The 16,281-nt window shown below is 38.7% G+C and overlaps 1 protein-coding gene and 1 non-coding gene across 3 annotated transcripts in view; both read right to left on the bottom strand.

Annotated features, from left to right (window-relative positions):
* Positions 1 to 16,281, bottom strand: part of THRAP3 (thyroid hormone receptor associated protein 3) — a 48,002-nt gene that overhangs the window by 29,336 nt on the left and 2,385 nt on the right. The window contains exon 2 of one of the 2 annotated variants that reach the window (XM_070404733.1): positions 9,186 to 9,289. The gene's annotated coding sequence lies outside the window, so the exon portion shown is untranslated. The remainder of the gene's footprint in view (positions 1 to 9,185; positions 9,290 to 16,281) is intronic. The other variant, XM_070404734.1, reaches the window with a different exon arrangement.
* LOC139004572 (U6 spliceosomal RNA) lies at positions 2,258 to 2,364 on the bottom strand. Its single transcript, XR_011470446.1, has one exon. It is a non-coding gene; the product is annotated as a U6 spliceosomal RNA (small nuclear RNA).

Raw genomic sequence — 16,281 nt, 5'->3', positions numbered from 1 at the left:
CATTTCAATCCCCACATTACAATCAATTTAAGACCAAACAAAGTTTGAGGTATTCTGATGAACACCAGCCTCTTTTTCTAGCAACATCTAATTCCCTGTAGCAATGAAGCATAGAAGTTATCTTATTTTCTTAGGTTATTAGACTGCATTAACATCACGAAACTTCCAAGGGATCAAGATAGAAAAGCCAAATGTTAATTCAATGAAGCAGGAATGTTACATTTATTTTAATGTTTGAGTTACAAGACCCAAATAAGACCTAAGCCTAAAGAATTTCAGGACAGGACAAATAAATACCACCCTTTAAAAGGAAGCTAATGGCCCTACGCAGTTTGGCTCAGGCATCAGTCTGTAGACTAAAGGATCCCAGTTCGACTCCGGTCAAGGACACATGCCTGGGTTGCGGGCTCGGTCCACAGTGGGGGGCGTGCAGAAGGCAGCCAATCAATGATTCTTTCTCATCATTGATGTTTCTCTCTCTCTCTCTCTCTCTCTCTCTCTCTCTCTCTCTCTCTCCCTCCCTCCCTCTCCCTCTCCCTCTCTCTCTGAAATCATTAAAAATATATTTTAAAATAATAAGCATAAATAAAAGGAAGCTAATGGTCAAAACAATGGAGAACAACAATCACCTATGGAAATCTTCCCAAGAAATAACCCTACAAAAAGAAACACAAAAATCTCAACATTAAGACAGATTCCTTTTGGGTCTCTAATTTATGATGTAAATACCACTAAGATACACTAATTGTGTGTCATCTATGACCCGAGTTTATAAACACACAAGTTTTAGTGACAAATACTGAATATTGAAAGTGGGAAATTGCAGTTCAGAGAAAAAGAATGATATGATTTAATGACCCATAATAATTACCTAAATAAAAATAGCTATCTTCAACCTAAAAGTTAACATAGTCAAGATTTTTTACCTGTTTCTGGTTGAGACAGACTGGGGGTTTGGGGGTGACATTAATATCTACCAACATAAAGTTTATCGAACATTTATGCTCACAATGGGAAAAAGTATTTTAAATTGGGACTCTCCTGAAAGGCCAGGATACATCATTTCCTCAAGTAGGATAATTTAGCTACCCTGATTTGATGGACTTACTTATGAACATCTAGTTCCTCTTGCTCTGTATCTTGAATATGTTCAAACACCTTCTAACTTAGAATCTGGACTCTGGATGGACCTGCCTACCAGAAAAGACTACCCTAGGCAAATATTGGCTTTCCTAGTAGATCTGTATCCACTGGAAATTGATTCCCTGACACTTTATCAATAACAATTGAAAAAACACTAAGATGTGACAGACAAGGAGCTACAAATTTTCAGCATTATATCATTTATATACACAAACTTCATTAAGAACTATGTTCTGTACCTATTCTACAGAATAGAAAATGAGGACTTAGAGTTGGTAACTTGCCCCAAAGTTCTACAGCTGGTTAAGTTCAGAATTCAAACACAGACATTACGCCAGAATAGCCATTACCTTATAGGCTACCCATGGTATATTCACCCATCAGTCTCTTGTGAATTTGACCAGTTAAAAATAAAAAATAAAAATCAACCAATCTCAGAAGCATGATTATCTTGAACCAGGAGAGTCCAGATGCTTAACTAAAGCAGCCAACAGCTCTCTTCCCCAACCCCTAACTCTTAACTCATAACATATGCAAAAATTGAAAACAGGCTCTGCCTGAAATCTCTTTCAGAACTTGCAGTGCAAAACACATCCCTTGCCAAAGACAGCAGGAATGTTTCTGCTATAGATGATTTCAGGAAGCCTAAACTAAGAATGCTACAGCCAATTGTAGAGAACAAGAGCTTTGTGTAACAAGAGACTAATAACAAGAAAATGAACATAATAAAATGGTTCTTGCTTGTCTGTTGCACCAGGCTCTTCAGTGCAGCATTGCTCTCAAGATAAATCAGAAAAGGGCAGAAAAATACAGTGTGAAAAATTAAAATAGTAGCCTGGTTTCCATGTACACACCCCCCACCCCCACCCCACAGTGCTAGGCAACCACTAATCCATGTTCTGTCTTTACTTCAGGGGTTTTGTGACTGGCTTCTTTCACTTAGCATGTTCTCATTGTAGCATGTTATCAGTACATTCCTTTTTCATACCACAATATAACCCACTTTATTCATTCATTCATCAGCTGATGGGCATTGGGATTGTTGCCACTTTTTTGCTATTATGCATAATGCTGCTATAAACATTCATGTACATGTTTGTTTTTTCTTTTTCTTTTCTTTAATGGAACGCTCACGAATTTGCATGTCATCCTTGTGCAAGAGCCATGCTAATCTTCTCTGTATCACTCCAATATTAGTATATATGCTGCCGAAGCGAGCACTCATGTACATGTTTTTGTGCAGAGATGTTTTTCTCTCTTGGGTACATACTTGGGCGTGTTACTGCTCAGTCATATGATAACTCTATGCCTAACTTTGTGAGGAACTGCCAGACTATTATTCCCAAGCAGCTATACAATTTTACATTTCCACCAGAAGTGTTTAAGGGTTCCCATTTCTCTACATCTCCAACACTTGTTATGTCTTTTTATTATAGCCATCTTAGTAGGTGTAAAGTGGTATCTTACTGAGGTTTTGATTTTTATTTCCCTAATGACTAGGGATTTTGAGCATCTTTTCATGTGTGTGTTGGCTATTTGTACAACTACTTTTGGAGAAATGTCTATTCAGATCCTTCATTTTTAAATTGAATCATTGGATTATCTGTCCTTTTATTGGGCTGTAGAGTTCTTTATAAATTCTGGGCATAAGTTCCTTATTACATACATGCTTTGCAAAGTCCCATTTTTGTAGGTTGTCTTTTCATTTTCTTTTTTTTATTTTATTGATTTTGTAGAGAGGAAAGAAGAGGGAGAAAGCAAAACATCGATGTAAGAGTAAAACATTGATTGGCTGCCTCCTGCACACACCTCTACTGGGGATCCAGCACACAACTGAGGCATGTGCCCTAACAGGGAACTGAACCAGCAACCTTTCAGTGCACGGAAGGATGCCCAACAAACTGAGCCACAACAACCAGGGCTGTCTTCATTTTCTTGATGCTGAACTTTGAAACAAAAGGGCTTTTTAATTTTATTTTATGAAGTCTAGTTTATCTTATTTTTTCTTGTTTGTTTTTGATGTCATGTCTAAGAAGGGTTTATACAAAGTCACAAAGATTTACTCATAAGTTGAAAACTAAGTGCTTTAAACTTTTAGCTCTTACATTTAGGTCCATGATCCATTTTGATTTAAATTTTGTGTTATAATGTGAGGTACGGGGTCAACTTCATTGTTTTAGATGTGGATATCCGTATGTCCCAATACCATCTGTTGAAAAGACAACTCTTTCCCTACTGAAATGTCTTGACATCTTTGTCAAAAATCAGCTGACTATAAATGTGAGGATTTATTTCTGCACTCTCATTTTATTCCATTGATCTGTCATGCAATCTTGATTACTATAGGTTTATAGTACATTTGGATCATAAAGTGTGGGTTCTCCAACTTCGTCCTTTTTCAGGACAGTTTTGGCTATCCTAGTTCCCTTAGAAATCTTGTGGTGAAAAAGACACAAATGATTAAGATAAAGAAAAATTAGATGCACAAATTAACCAAGAAAGAAATTCACTATTCATAAAGGATTACAGACAAAGCAGTGGGCCGACTTGTGCTCTGTATGCCTCTGGGTAGTTGGGGGGGGGGGGGGGGGAGACAAAGCTCAGGTGAAATATTAAACATGTTTACTGTTTTATGCTTTTCTCAGGAGATTATCCTCTCCTGTGTAAGAGGGAGAAAAAACAGAATCAAGAACAACTGTGCATATCTCTAGCATAAAAAAACAACTTATGCGGCTTAGTACTAAAATCCTCAAACTTTAAATACTGAATTAGCCCTGGCCAGGGAGTTTAGTTTGTTGGAGCGTCATCCCAATATGCCAAGGTAGCAGGTTCGATCCCCAGTCAGGGCACATACAAGAATCAACAAATGAATGCATAAATAAGTGGAACAACAAATCAATGAATTATATGGAATTTAGTAGAACTTGCTTTAAATAAGTAAATGTAGGGATGTATAATATGGTTAATTCAGTTCTGTTCCTTTTAAGAAATATATGCATATAAGTTACCCTAGGAAATAATTTAGACCCTCCCCTAGAGATATAGGAGAGAAGCGTCTGGAGTGAACTGAGATTTAAACTGCTGACAATGCTATGTGGTTCATTCTGTTTCTCCAATGATGAGAGTTTAATTGCATAGATGATCCTGAGCATAGTAGACCTCCATTGAGCAAATTCTCAGAAGATACAAGTTACCTGCACTGGGGATATTGTGATGAAGAATTCCAAATGAATGGCCCCTCAGGTTGCTGTTGATTTTCCCTGCTAACATCCAGCAGCAAAGGGATTTGTTCTCCAAAGGTCATGACCTCAGAATATGCCCTTCTCTTGCTTCTATACACCTCTTCAGTGTAGCACACAACAACTTAGCCAGTAAAGGTATAAAACACTTTATTCTGTGTAGGAAGATCTGATTACTTATTACTAATATTAGGAAAATGGAATCAGTGGTAAAATCTGCTCTCAGAGAAGCTCAATCTCTCTGTTGTCATAGCTAAACATAGCTTATGGAGCTCACCTGCTGCATGCCAGGCAGTTTACATACAAATATTAATTTAATTCCCATGCTGGTTTTGTGAGGTATAGGTCCCTTTTTTGTAAGATTGGGAGAATATCTTATTCAGTTAATGAATGGAAGAGCCAAGATTTGTACCCAGTTCTTTTTTGGTGGCAAAGCCACTACTACTTAACAGAACCTGGTCCAGTATTATAAAGCGACTCAATAAGGGTTCTGTCCATTTGGAACAGGGCATTTTAGGTTGAGTATTTGCTTCAGCATATTCCTTCACTTATACCCACTTTTATGCTCACATCTTGAAGTAACATATTATGGAAAACACGGAATGAAATCTGAATTCTAGCCCTAGCTTCGTTGCTTGCTGTGTATTGGGATTTTGGGTTCCCTTCCAGCAAGCAGGGATTTCCCAGTTATCTGTCTATCTTGGTCTTCAAAACTGTGAGATGTGGACACCATTACTCCTTTTTAAAAAATAAAGTTTTTGGCCCTGGTGCTGTGGCTCGTGATTAAGCATTGACCTATGAACCAGGAGTTCACCGGTTCCATTCACGGCCAGGGCACATGCCCAAGTTTTGGGCTCAATCCCTAGTAGGGATCATGCAGGAGACAGCCGATCAATGATTCTCTCTCATCATTGATGTTTCTGTCTCTCCCTCTCCCTTCCTCTCTGAAATCAATAAAATATATTTTTAAACAGTAAATAAAAATAAATAAATAAAACTATAAGAACATATATCCAGCAATTCCAGTTCTGGGTATGTATCCAAAAGATAAATAAAAACCTAGAAGAGATATTAGCACTCCCATATTCATTGCAGCACACAAACAATAGCCAAAATGTGCAAAGAACGACAGATGAATGGATAAAGAAAATTATAATCTATATCTATAAAAGGCTAATATGCAAAGTGTCCCCTTGGGAGCTCGACCGAAAGACTGGCAGTTCAATCGCTTGTTATGACGTACGCTGACCACCAGGGGGCGGCACAAAATGAATGAAGGCCCTGATCCCCAGCCAGGCCTAGGGACCCTACCCGTGCATGAAATTTCATGCACTAGGCCTCTAGTATACATATAAAATGGAATACTATTCAGCCTTAAAAAAGAATTTTGCAATATGTGACAATATGGATGAACCATGAGGGCATTATGCTAAGTGAAATAAACCAGTCACAGCAAGACAAATACTGTTCAATTACACTTATATGATGTATCTAAAATACTAGACACACTCACAGATTCAAAGAGTAGAAGGTTTGTTGCCAGTCTGGGGGAGGGGGAAATGGGCAGTTACTACTCAATGTGCACCAAGTTGCAGTTAAGCTTTACAAATCCGTTGTACAACGTTGTATCTATGGTGAACAATGTACTGCACACTTAAAATCTGTTAAGAGGGTAGATTTCATCTTAAGTGTTCTTACAATAAATAACTCATCATCCATGATGTTAGCAAATTAAAAATGGGGAGGAAGTGCTTTTTAATTTATTGCAATTTGAATCACTGACTCACATGGGAAAATTTAAAGAACCAATTATTACCAATTTGTCCTAGCAAATGTAGAAGAACAAGTTTCTACAAATGTATGAAGGGCATAACTCTATCTTGCAGTGACCAAGGCTGTTTAGGATTGCATGAAGAATCAGGACTGATTCAACAAAATTCTTGCTGACTATGAAATGGATAAAGAAGTGTGTGTGTGTGTGTGTGTGTGTGTGTGTGCATCTCAAAGGTTAGAAAACATAGCCAAGGACATCTCCCAGAAAGAGCAAAAATACGGAGAAGGAATAGTAGCGGGGGGTGGGGGGGGAGGTGATGTGCCAGATCATTTCAAAAGATCCAACATCCAAACAATAATTCAAGAGAGAGTAGAGAAAATAAAGGCAAGAAAAATCAACAACATAATTTTTAAAAATTTCCCAGAACTGAGGAACAAAATTTCAGTCCACTGAGTGATCGGCTCATTAAATGAAAAGAGCCACTCCCAGATCACTATGAAAGTTCAGAACATTGGGGGGGAAACTTTTAAAGTTCCAGAAGTTACATACAGGTTATATGCAAAGGTAAATGATATCTCACCAACAATGAAAGCCAAAAGACAATAGAGCAGTATCTACAAAATTATGAAGGAAAATTATTTCCAAACTAGAATTCTATACCCAAACCAAACCAATGATCAATATACAGATAGAATAAAAGCATTTTTAGGCCTAACCGGTTTGGCTCAGTGGATAGAACATCAGCCTGCGGACTGAAGGGTCCCAGGTTCGATTCCAGTCAAGGGCATGTACCTTGGTTGCGGGCACATCCCCAGTTAGGGGGTATGGAGGAGGCAGCTGATCGATGTTTCTAACTCTCTATCCCTCTCCCTTCCTCTCTGTAAAAAATCAATAAAATATATTTAAAAAAAAAAAAAAGTGGCCACCAGCCCTAGCTGGTTTGGCTCAGTGGATAGAGCATTTGGCTGCGGACCAAAGGGCCCCAGGTTCAATTCCAGTCAAGGGCACATGCCTGGGTTGTGGGCTCTATCCCTAGTTGGGGGTGTGCAGGAGGCAACCAATCAATGATTCTCTCTCATCATTGATGTTTCTATCTCTCTCTCCCTCTTCCTTCCTCTCTGAAATCAATAAAAATATTTTTTTAAAAATAATAATAAAAATAAATAAATGAATAAATAAAAGTGACCACCAATTGGCTGTTGACAACCAGCACGAATGTCAGCAGGATGGATCCGGATCCTGGGCCGGCAAGGGCGTCCCACCACCTGCCTGGAGGGCCAATTGCATCCCGCCACCCCCCACACCCACTATGGGACCCCACCCGTGCACAAATTCGTGCACCGGACCTCTAGTTATTAATAACAAACTACAACATTTGCCAATGACTGATTACTATAATCATGTTGCATTCATTTCCCTTACGTGCCTTACACACAGGCGCGCCATTTCTCTCCACTAATACTAGCAGCGAGTATTTTAGCAGTCAATTGCCATGTCATCAGTCTTGGACTGACTTGTTTGGTGGAGGCAACAGGAAATATTTCGCTTTCAGAGATCAAAAAAAATAAGTTTACTTGCATTACGCTTATTAATTTGTGCAGTTATTCAGTGGTAAGTTAATGTTCAAGAAAAAATATTAATTTTTATTAAAATGTTCTATCATTTTTTTTAAATATATTTTTTATTGATTTTTTACAGAGAGGAAGGGAGAGGGATAGAGAGTCAGAAACATCGATGAGAGAGAAGCATTGAGCAGCTGCCTCCTGCACACCCCCCACTGACGATGTGCCTGCAACTAAGGTACATGCCCTTGACCGGAATCGAACCTGGGACCCTTCAGTCCAGAGGCCGACGCTCTATCCACTGAGCCAAACCGGTCAGGGCCTATTATTTTGTTAACGATTACTTCTTTCAGCTCTTTGTATTCAGCATGTCTCTATTGAAATAAACCTACGTTTCTATGAAAATTGAAGCTTTTGTTTTTTTGCAGCCCACATAAACTTAAATCTTATTTGGCTCGTGTTTGCTTTTGAGTTTGATATGCCTGCTCAAAACTATAAACCTACTTTTGCCTTCCCTGTATACATGAATTTATTCATATCCATCACATAGTTATCTAAGACAGGGAAAAATGAGAGAAAGCTTAAATGTCTACTAAAAAGAACTAGTTAAAATTATAAGGCACATCAATGATGAAATGCCATCAGTCATTTAAACATGAAAACATGAAACTGGCCAGGTTGCTTGTGTGGCTGGAGCATCACCCTATACACCAAAAAGGTTGCAGGTTCAATTCCCGGACAGTGCAATCCCAATCTTAATTAAACATACACATATCCAAGTACCATATGCATGAAAAGAGACGATGCACCAAAACATTAACCATAATTACATACGTCAAGTTTATAGATGACCTTTCTTCAGTATTTCCAAATGAATAAATGTGTAAAGAACTGAAAACTTAGTTAAAATTAAAAAGTAACGACACAGGCTAGGAGAGGTCAATAGGGGAAAAAAGGAGACATATGTATTACTTTCAACAATAAAGAATTTTAAAAATAATAAAGTAACTACTGTCCAGTCAGGACACATGCCCAGGTTGCAGGCTAGATCCCCAGTGTAGGGCGTGCAGGAGGCAGCCGATGGATGATTCTCTCTCTCTCATCACTGATATTTCTGTCTCTCTCTCCCTCTCCCGTCCTCTCTGAAATCAATAATATATATATATATGTAACTGCTAGGCACTGGGTGGCATAGCTGTTGGTTGAGCATCCTCCCATGCGCCGAAAGGTCAAGATTCAATTCCCTGTCAGGGCACAGGCTGACTCTACAACTTAGAAAGGAATCAAAGAGGAGAGCTGGCTACTTTACCATCTTATTTCAGTTGGTTAAACTGACAAACAAACACTGCTTAATAAGAACCCAGAAAGTCCCATTAAAGAATTTTATGAATATACAACTCTTAATATAAGACTGGCTTTAGAAGTCAGTGAAGTTATTATTAGTTCCTTTCACCACCATGCATTTACCTTATATGAACAATAATTCGACTTGCAATGGATCCCAAACAGACACTACCTCAAACACGGGCAATGCCGCTGGCTTCTCCAATGTACAAAGTCAGGATACAATTCTGGAATGAGAGGAAATAAGCAGTGATAAAATAGCTACACAATCCTTGCAGATTCCATCTTGAAATGCAAACACTTAAAATCTATAAGCAAAAATTCTATTGTAGCCCTGAATTTCACTCCAAGTGAACACAGGCTTCTAAGTACACTGACTGGCCTGAGAGTCTCTGTCTGCCTGTCTCTCATACAAGTTTTAACCCATTCAACATCTTCCACTAAGGATACAGTACAGAAAGCCAAAACCTTCCTCTTATAACCTGATACTTTCACTGGCAACATTTCAGGTGTTAGTTTGCATTATGCAAGACTAATTCACAAACACCATTAATTTAACCTGGAAAATTACTTCAGAATAATTAGATTATTTGAAACAAAAATACTTAACTGAGGTATGCTAAATTTAATAAATACATTTCAAATTAAAATAACTTCCTATCCTCATCCCTCAAACACAAAAAAACCCCTTCTGATCCAGTTGTTTAAATATTCCCAGACCTAAACTAAATGGACATACATCAAAGCTATGTAGGCAGTTATCTACAACAAGAAATCCAAGATCAACAAGCTCATATATGTAGTTAATGTCTTCACTCCTAGCTTATTAAAGCTTTATCACTCATTCACATTACTATAAAGTAGGAAGGCACCGCAATTCAAATCATCTAAAGATGCAGGCTTGACATTAATTTTTTTCACTTAATATTCACTCAATCAAGGATACCCAACTTAGCTTTTTCTGAAACCTGTAGCTTACATACGGCTGAACCCTTGCCTATTTAGCCAGGAAAGAAATTAATGTATTTTCTTAAAGAATGGTCTCTTAGTACATGTGGAACCCTCAGCTTAGAAAGCCTCTTCCAAACCCATTCCTATGAGGGTCTCCTCCCCCAGACAGCTGTCCCTGGCTTACCTAGGCTGGGTTAGGTACTGCTTCTCTGTGTTATCCTAGACATGTCTCTCCTTACACTCATCTCATTCTATCTGTTAATATGTCAATTTTCCTAACAGTGATACGGCTGCTGATAACCCAAGCAATAAACTCTTGACCTATACCAAATGTAACCAGGTAATTTACACTACAAAGAGGCAACAAAAACCTACCCTTAAAACTAACAGGATAAAACTGTTCTATACAGATGAAATTATCACTCAGTCAGCCTGTTACCAACTTAATGATAATGTCGGTATATATTTTACTTAATTGATAAACAGTAAAAATAAAGCACTTTCAAAAACTCATACAAAATATTTTAGCATATTCTTTTTTTTCTTTTGCATATATTCTTGCAGCTTATTCTTAGAATTCATCCTAGGTTACAGCATCCAAAACCTCTTTCCCTATTTCTAACTGCAGAGGCACAGGGACTCACATCAGTTTGAGGGAAATCCTCATGACAGTTATAGGACTGAGAACTGCTTACTCTACAACTCACTGAATTAAGGAACTATTCCAATTCATCCACCCTTAAAATCCTAACCAAACATACACAAATCTTCCATTTTAGTATCCCATCATGTTTCTTTCTTATTAACCTCTTCTTGGACATTGGCAAGAACTTTATCATCCCAACAAGTCTTCAATTTTCCATTGTCCCAATGGGTGGAGATACAAATGAGGCTCTGGCCCTTAGTTACTCTGTAAAAGAAGACACCTGAAGCCCTGAGTCATCCCTGCCACCACAGTGTTTATGCACCACCACCCCAACTTGTCCTGCCTATATCATATGGACAGTCATAGGTATACTTCTCGGCCTCTATCTGCTGTTAACAGGGGAAATGCATGTGTGGTATACATGTACTATTTTCTGACTATCTGAAACTGTTCCAAAATTAGGCATTTGTTTAAAAAGAAAAAAAGGCAAATGATTTTGAGTGATGTTCTCTGGCTCTTGATGATCTGAAAGCAATTTTTTTTTAAACAACTTGTATCTTTTTTTAAAATATATTTTATTGATTTTTTACAGAGAGGAAGGGAGAGGGATAGAGAGTTAGAAACATCAATGAGAGAGAAACATCGATCAGCAGCTTCCTGCACACTCCCTACTGGGGATGTGCCCGCAACCAAGGTACATGCCCTTGACCGGAATCGAACCTGGGAACCTTCAGTCGGCAGGCCGACGCTCTATCCACTGAGCCAAACCGGTTAGGGCCGAAAGCAATTTTTGATACTGCTCAGTTGTTTATTGGAAACGTTAATATTGAGTTTGAGGTGACAGAAGAGTTAGCCTCTATGAAGAGTTTGTATAGAACAACAGGCAAGAATTTTTTCAAAGAAGTTGAGAGCCCTAGCCAGTTTTGATCAGTGGATAGAGCATCAGCCTGTGGACTGAAAGGTCCCAGGTTCAATTCCGGTCAAGGGCATATGCCCGGGTTGTGGGTTCGATCCCCAGTAAGGGGTGTGCAGGAGGCAGATTCTCACCATTGATGTTTCTATCTCTCTCTCTCCCTCTGCCTTCCTCTCCGAAATCTATATCTATATCTATATCTGTGTGTGTGTGTGTGTATATATATATTTATTTATTTATTTATTTATTTTTTAAGTTGAGAAAACACTAATTCAATACAACTTGATCTGCTAAAACTTGTCAGAAATGATGGTGGTAAAAATGTGTGGAGGGTTTAGACAAATTTACAAAGCTTGTTAAAATGCACAGTATTTAAAGCATATGGTTATTATTCTGTACTATTTGTCAGCAGGTACTCTGCAAAAAAATTTTTAAGCTATCCCATATTGAGCCAGTATTGTCAAGAGTGACTCATTCACTCTCAATTCAATTTTGTAGACTTTACCATCATCCGTCAATAATAGGTAAATCCTAAACTGCTCTACCAAAGAGCAGTTCGATTGGCTTAACACGTTAAGCGCCAAGCCTGTTTTATCTTCCTTTCCGCTTAGCCCTCGATATCCAATTTCACCGATATGCTGGCGGCTGGAGAGTGGCGAGGTCCAAACAAAAAGTATAGTGTCAGTCACTGGTGATTAACATGGCACATAACGTGTTAACAGCAGTAAAATTTTATTGTGATTCTATTTTTTAGCTCTGGGCTGAATCTCAAATTTTTCTGAACAAAAGGAACGGCCCTTAAACACTATTATTGAATATTGAATGGCTATGGAAATTAGCTTAAGCTGCAGATTTGATGTCTGTAAATCCATTCTATTGAAAATTACAAAGCAAGCCATAGCTGGTTTGGCTCAGTGGATAGAGCATGTCAGCCTGCGGACTGAAGGGTCCTGGGTTCAATTCCGGTCAAGGGCACATGCCTGGGTTGCGGGCTCAATCCCCAGTGAGGAACTTGCAGGAGAAAGCAGTGATTCTCTCTCATCATTGATGTTTCTCTCTCCCCCTTTCCCTTCCACTCTGAAATCAATTTAAGAAAAAAAAAAAAGACAAAGACTTCAACCAGCTGGTAGGGGTAGTCGGTTGTATGGTCATTTAAACAATTACCCTTTTTTCTCTTGACAATTCAGAACTTGGTTTTATGGCAGAATCAGAATATATGATGCTTATTACATCTTCAAAACCTCTTAAGCAATACACTCTGGTAATAAACACAAGCCTATACTTGACTGCAGGCTGAATGAGTCTGCCTCCCTAAATGATACCATTATTCTGTACCACAGGTTCTCAGTTTACATGAGAAGGATCAACATGCCATCTGTGCATGACAGTTTCTACTTAGACTGATGATTTTTAAAATCATGCTCTCACACAATGCAGAGACACTCAGGACCAAATAACATCTCATTTGAGTCCTTCTAGTCATCCACCAAAGGATAAGATTATCTTATCTGAAACCATAACAGCTATCTTCCCAGAATTTATCATCTTTTTAATCACATTACAAAACTTTTATAAGCTACCACCATTTCCCTACAACTTAAGCCTCTACTTTCTAGAAAACTACTGGTACGGCAATATTACTATGCTAATATTGGTAGTAATTACCAGATCAAACTCCTTTTTGATTCCCAGTGTCTAGATACATGTTTGTTGAAAGACAAATAAATGAATTACAGTTTCTTTTTACTATCATAAAATATATCTAACACAAAATTTACCAGTTTAAACATTTTTTAGCCCCCACTCAAGGACATGCTTAGAGGGGAAGAGAGAGAGAGAGAGAGAGAGAGAGAGAGAGAGAGAGAGAGAGAGAGAAACGTCAATTGGATGCCTCCCATATGTGCCCCAACTGAGAACTGAACCTGAAACATAGGTTTATGCCCTGACCAGGAAACCTTTTGATGCCTGGGACAATGCTTCAACCAACTGAGCCACACCGGCCAGGGCCATTTTAGCCATTTTTAAGTGCATAGTTTAGTTGTGGCATTACGTATATTCACACTTACACAACCATCACCATCATTCATCTACAGAATACGTTAATATTCCCAAACTGAAATTAGGTACCCATTAAATAGTAATCGCCCACAACCACCATTCTACTGTGTCCCTATGAATGTTACTCTAGTACCTCATTAGTCATATCATACAATATTTGTCCTGTTATGTCTAGCTTATGTCACCTAGCATAATGTCAAGACTCATCTATGTTGCTGCATATGTAGTTTTAAAAAAGGAAAAAAATATACACAGTAAATATTTCAAACTGTACGAGAGTATATAATAAAGAGATCTTTCTTCCCTCCCTATCCCCAATTTCTAGTTCCCCTCGCTGGTTTTAATGTTTTATTTTGGAACACAGTTTATTTTGGAACAGTTACCAACCACTGGTTGCCTTGAGATGTCCTCTTAGTAAGATATTCAGTTGGCCTGTAAGGACTGGCTATTCTCTCTTCTAAAAATACTAACATAAAAGCCTGAAACAATGCACATAGAAGATTTTTAAACATTTTACAAATACTTCACTAAGCTAACATTCATTGAGCGCACTCTATGAAAAATGTCTTTGTAAAGCAGTAGGTTGAGGCAAAAAAGATTACAGGATCTGGTGTCACAGAAAAACGAATTTAAAACATTTTTACTCTTGCCCTGGCCAGTGTGGCTCAGTGGTTGAGTATTGTCCCTGAACCCAAAGATAACCAGTTTGATTCCTGGTCAGGCATATGCCCAAGTTGTGGGCTCATTCCCCAGTAGGGAGCATGCAGGAGGCAACCAATGGATGTTTCTCTCCCTCTCCCCTCCTCTCTTTAAAATCAGTTTTTAAAGACATATTAAAAACAAAAATAAAACACATTATTTTACTCTTTTAAGCCTGTTTCTCAATCTATAAAAAAGGAGTAACACTACCTCACAAGCTGCTGCAATAATTAAATGAGAACATCGAAATTTGACTACAGTTCCTAGTAACATAGCAAGCACTAAAATAATAATAACTGTTAATTTCCTTCACTGGGCACTGTTGAAAGCACAATGAATCAGAAACCCTCCCAGGTACTTACAATGCAACAGAGGAGTTTATCTCTGCTCAGTAATATTCTGCTGAGAACCTGGCTAACACAACTTCTAGTCTACACTTATAACTTTTATGAATCTATTTCTAATCTCACTGAAATAGTTATTTGTAAAAGAGAATTGTGACTTGAAGTGCTAGAATAAAGAGAAAGTTCATTATCTTCAGATCATGGATAGGGTGTAGAGCTTTGAGGGGTATACAACTGGCTTTAATCCAAGATCTAGAGAGTCCTGTGACTAAGAGACCATGATGCAACCCAATCTAGATGCAAACACACTGAACCAGAACAAAGTTTTGAACAAATATGACTAGGATTATAGTCATAGAGAATTAAGAACTGGAAGCACTCCTAGGGATATTTCACACAACCCTTGTTTTACAGGAGAAAAACAGCCCCCCAAAAAGGAAGGGGGGCCCTAGCCAGTTTGGCTCAGTGGATAGAGTGTCAGCCTGCAGACTGAAGGGTTTGATTCCAGTCAAGGGCACATGCCTGGGTTGCAGGCTCCATCCCCAGTGGGGACGTGCAGGAGGCAACCAGTCAGTGATTCTCTCTTATCATTGATGTTTCTCTCTCTCTCTCCCTCTCCCTTCCTCTCTGAAATCAATAAAAAATATATATGTGTATGTATATATATATATTTTAAAAAGTGGGGGGGGGGGGGGCCTGGCTGGGTAGCTCAGATGGTTAGAGCATCATGCCCAACATCAAGGTTTGGATCCCTGGTCAGGGCACATACAAGAAGCAACCAATGAATGCATAAATAAGTGGGGGGGGAGGGGGGGCCGGGGCGCGGATGGGGAGGACGGGAAAAAGAGTGGAACAAATCGATGTTTCTTTCCCTTCCACTCTCTCTAAAAATTCAGTAAGCTTAATAAAACTTTTTAAAATAAAATTAAAACAAAAAAAGGAATTTACCCAAGGCCCTGACTCTGTGTCACAGTTCTTTCACATCATCATGCTACCTTTTACCTGTTAAAGAACCTTAAGCCACAAACTCCATCCAGTCAACTCTGATTTCTGACTTTTCTTGACAGTTACAATCTAAGGAAAACGTTTTTAATGTGCCTTATGAAATCAGTGATAAACATTCCTAAATAATCTCATTATTATTTGGCTAAAATGTGCTCTACTTCAAGCTATAGGGAATGCTAAATAAGAATAAATCTGTCCTGGCCCAGTGGCTCAGTTGGTTGGAGTATCCTCTTGTACACCAAAATAGTGGTGGGTTTGTTCTGGGTCAGAACACATACCCAGATTTCGGGTCCCATCCCCCATATGGGGTGCGTGTGGGAGGCAACTGACTGATGTTTCTCTCTCTCCCTTCCTCTCTAAAATGCATTTTTTAAAAGAAATCTGTGGCCCTAACCGGTTTGGCTCAGTGGATAGAGCGTCTGCCTGTGGACTAAAGGGTCCCAGGTTCGATTCCAGTCAAGGGCATGTACCTTGGTTGCGGGCACATCCCCAGTAGGGGTTGTGCAGGAGGCAGCTGGTTGATGTTTCTCTCTCATCGATGTTTCTAACTCTCTATCCCTCTCCCTTCCTCTCTGTAAAAAAATCAATAAAGTATATTTAAAA

Source organism: Myotis yumanensis, unplaced genomic scaffold (assembly GCF_028538775.1).
Source record: "Myotis yumanensis isolate MYYU_CA2020_CCGP unplaced genomic scaffold, mMyoYum1.0.hap1 SCAF_2, whole genome shotgun sequence".
In the NCBI taxonomy this organism is placed as follows: Eukaryota; Metazoa; Chordata; class Mammalia; order Chiroptera; family Vespertilionidae; genus Myotis; species Myotis yumanensis.
This window is presented reverse-complemented; position numbering and strand designations above follow the sequence as displayed.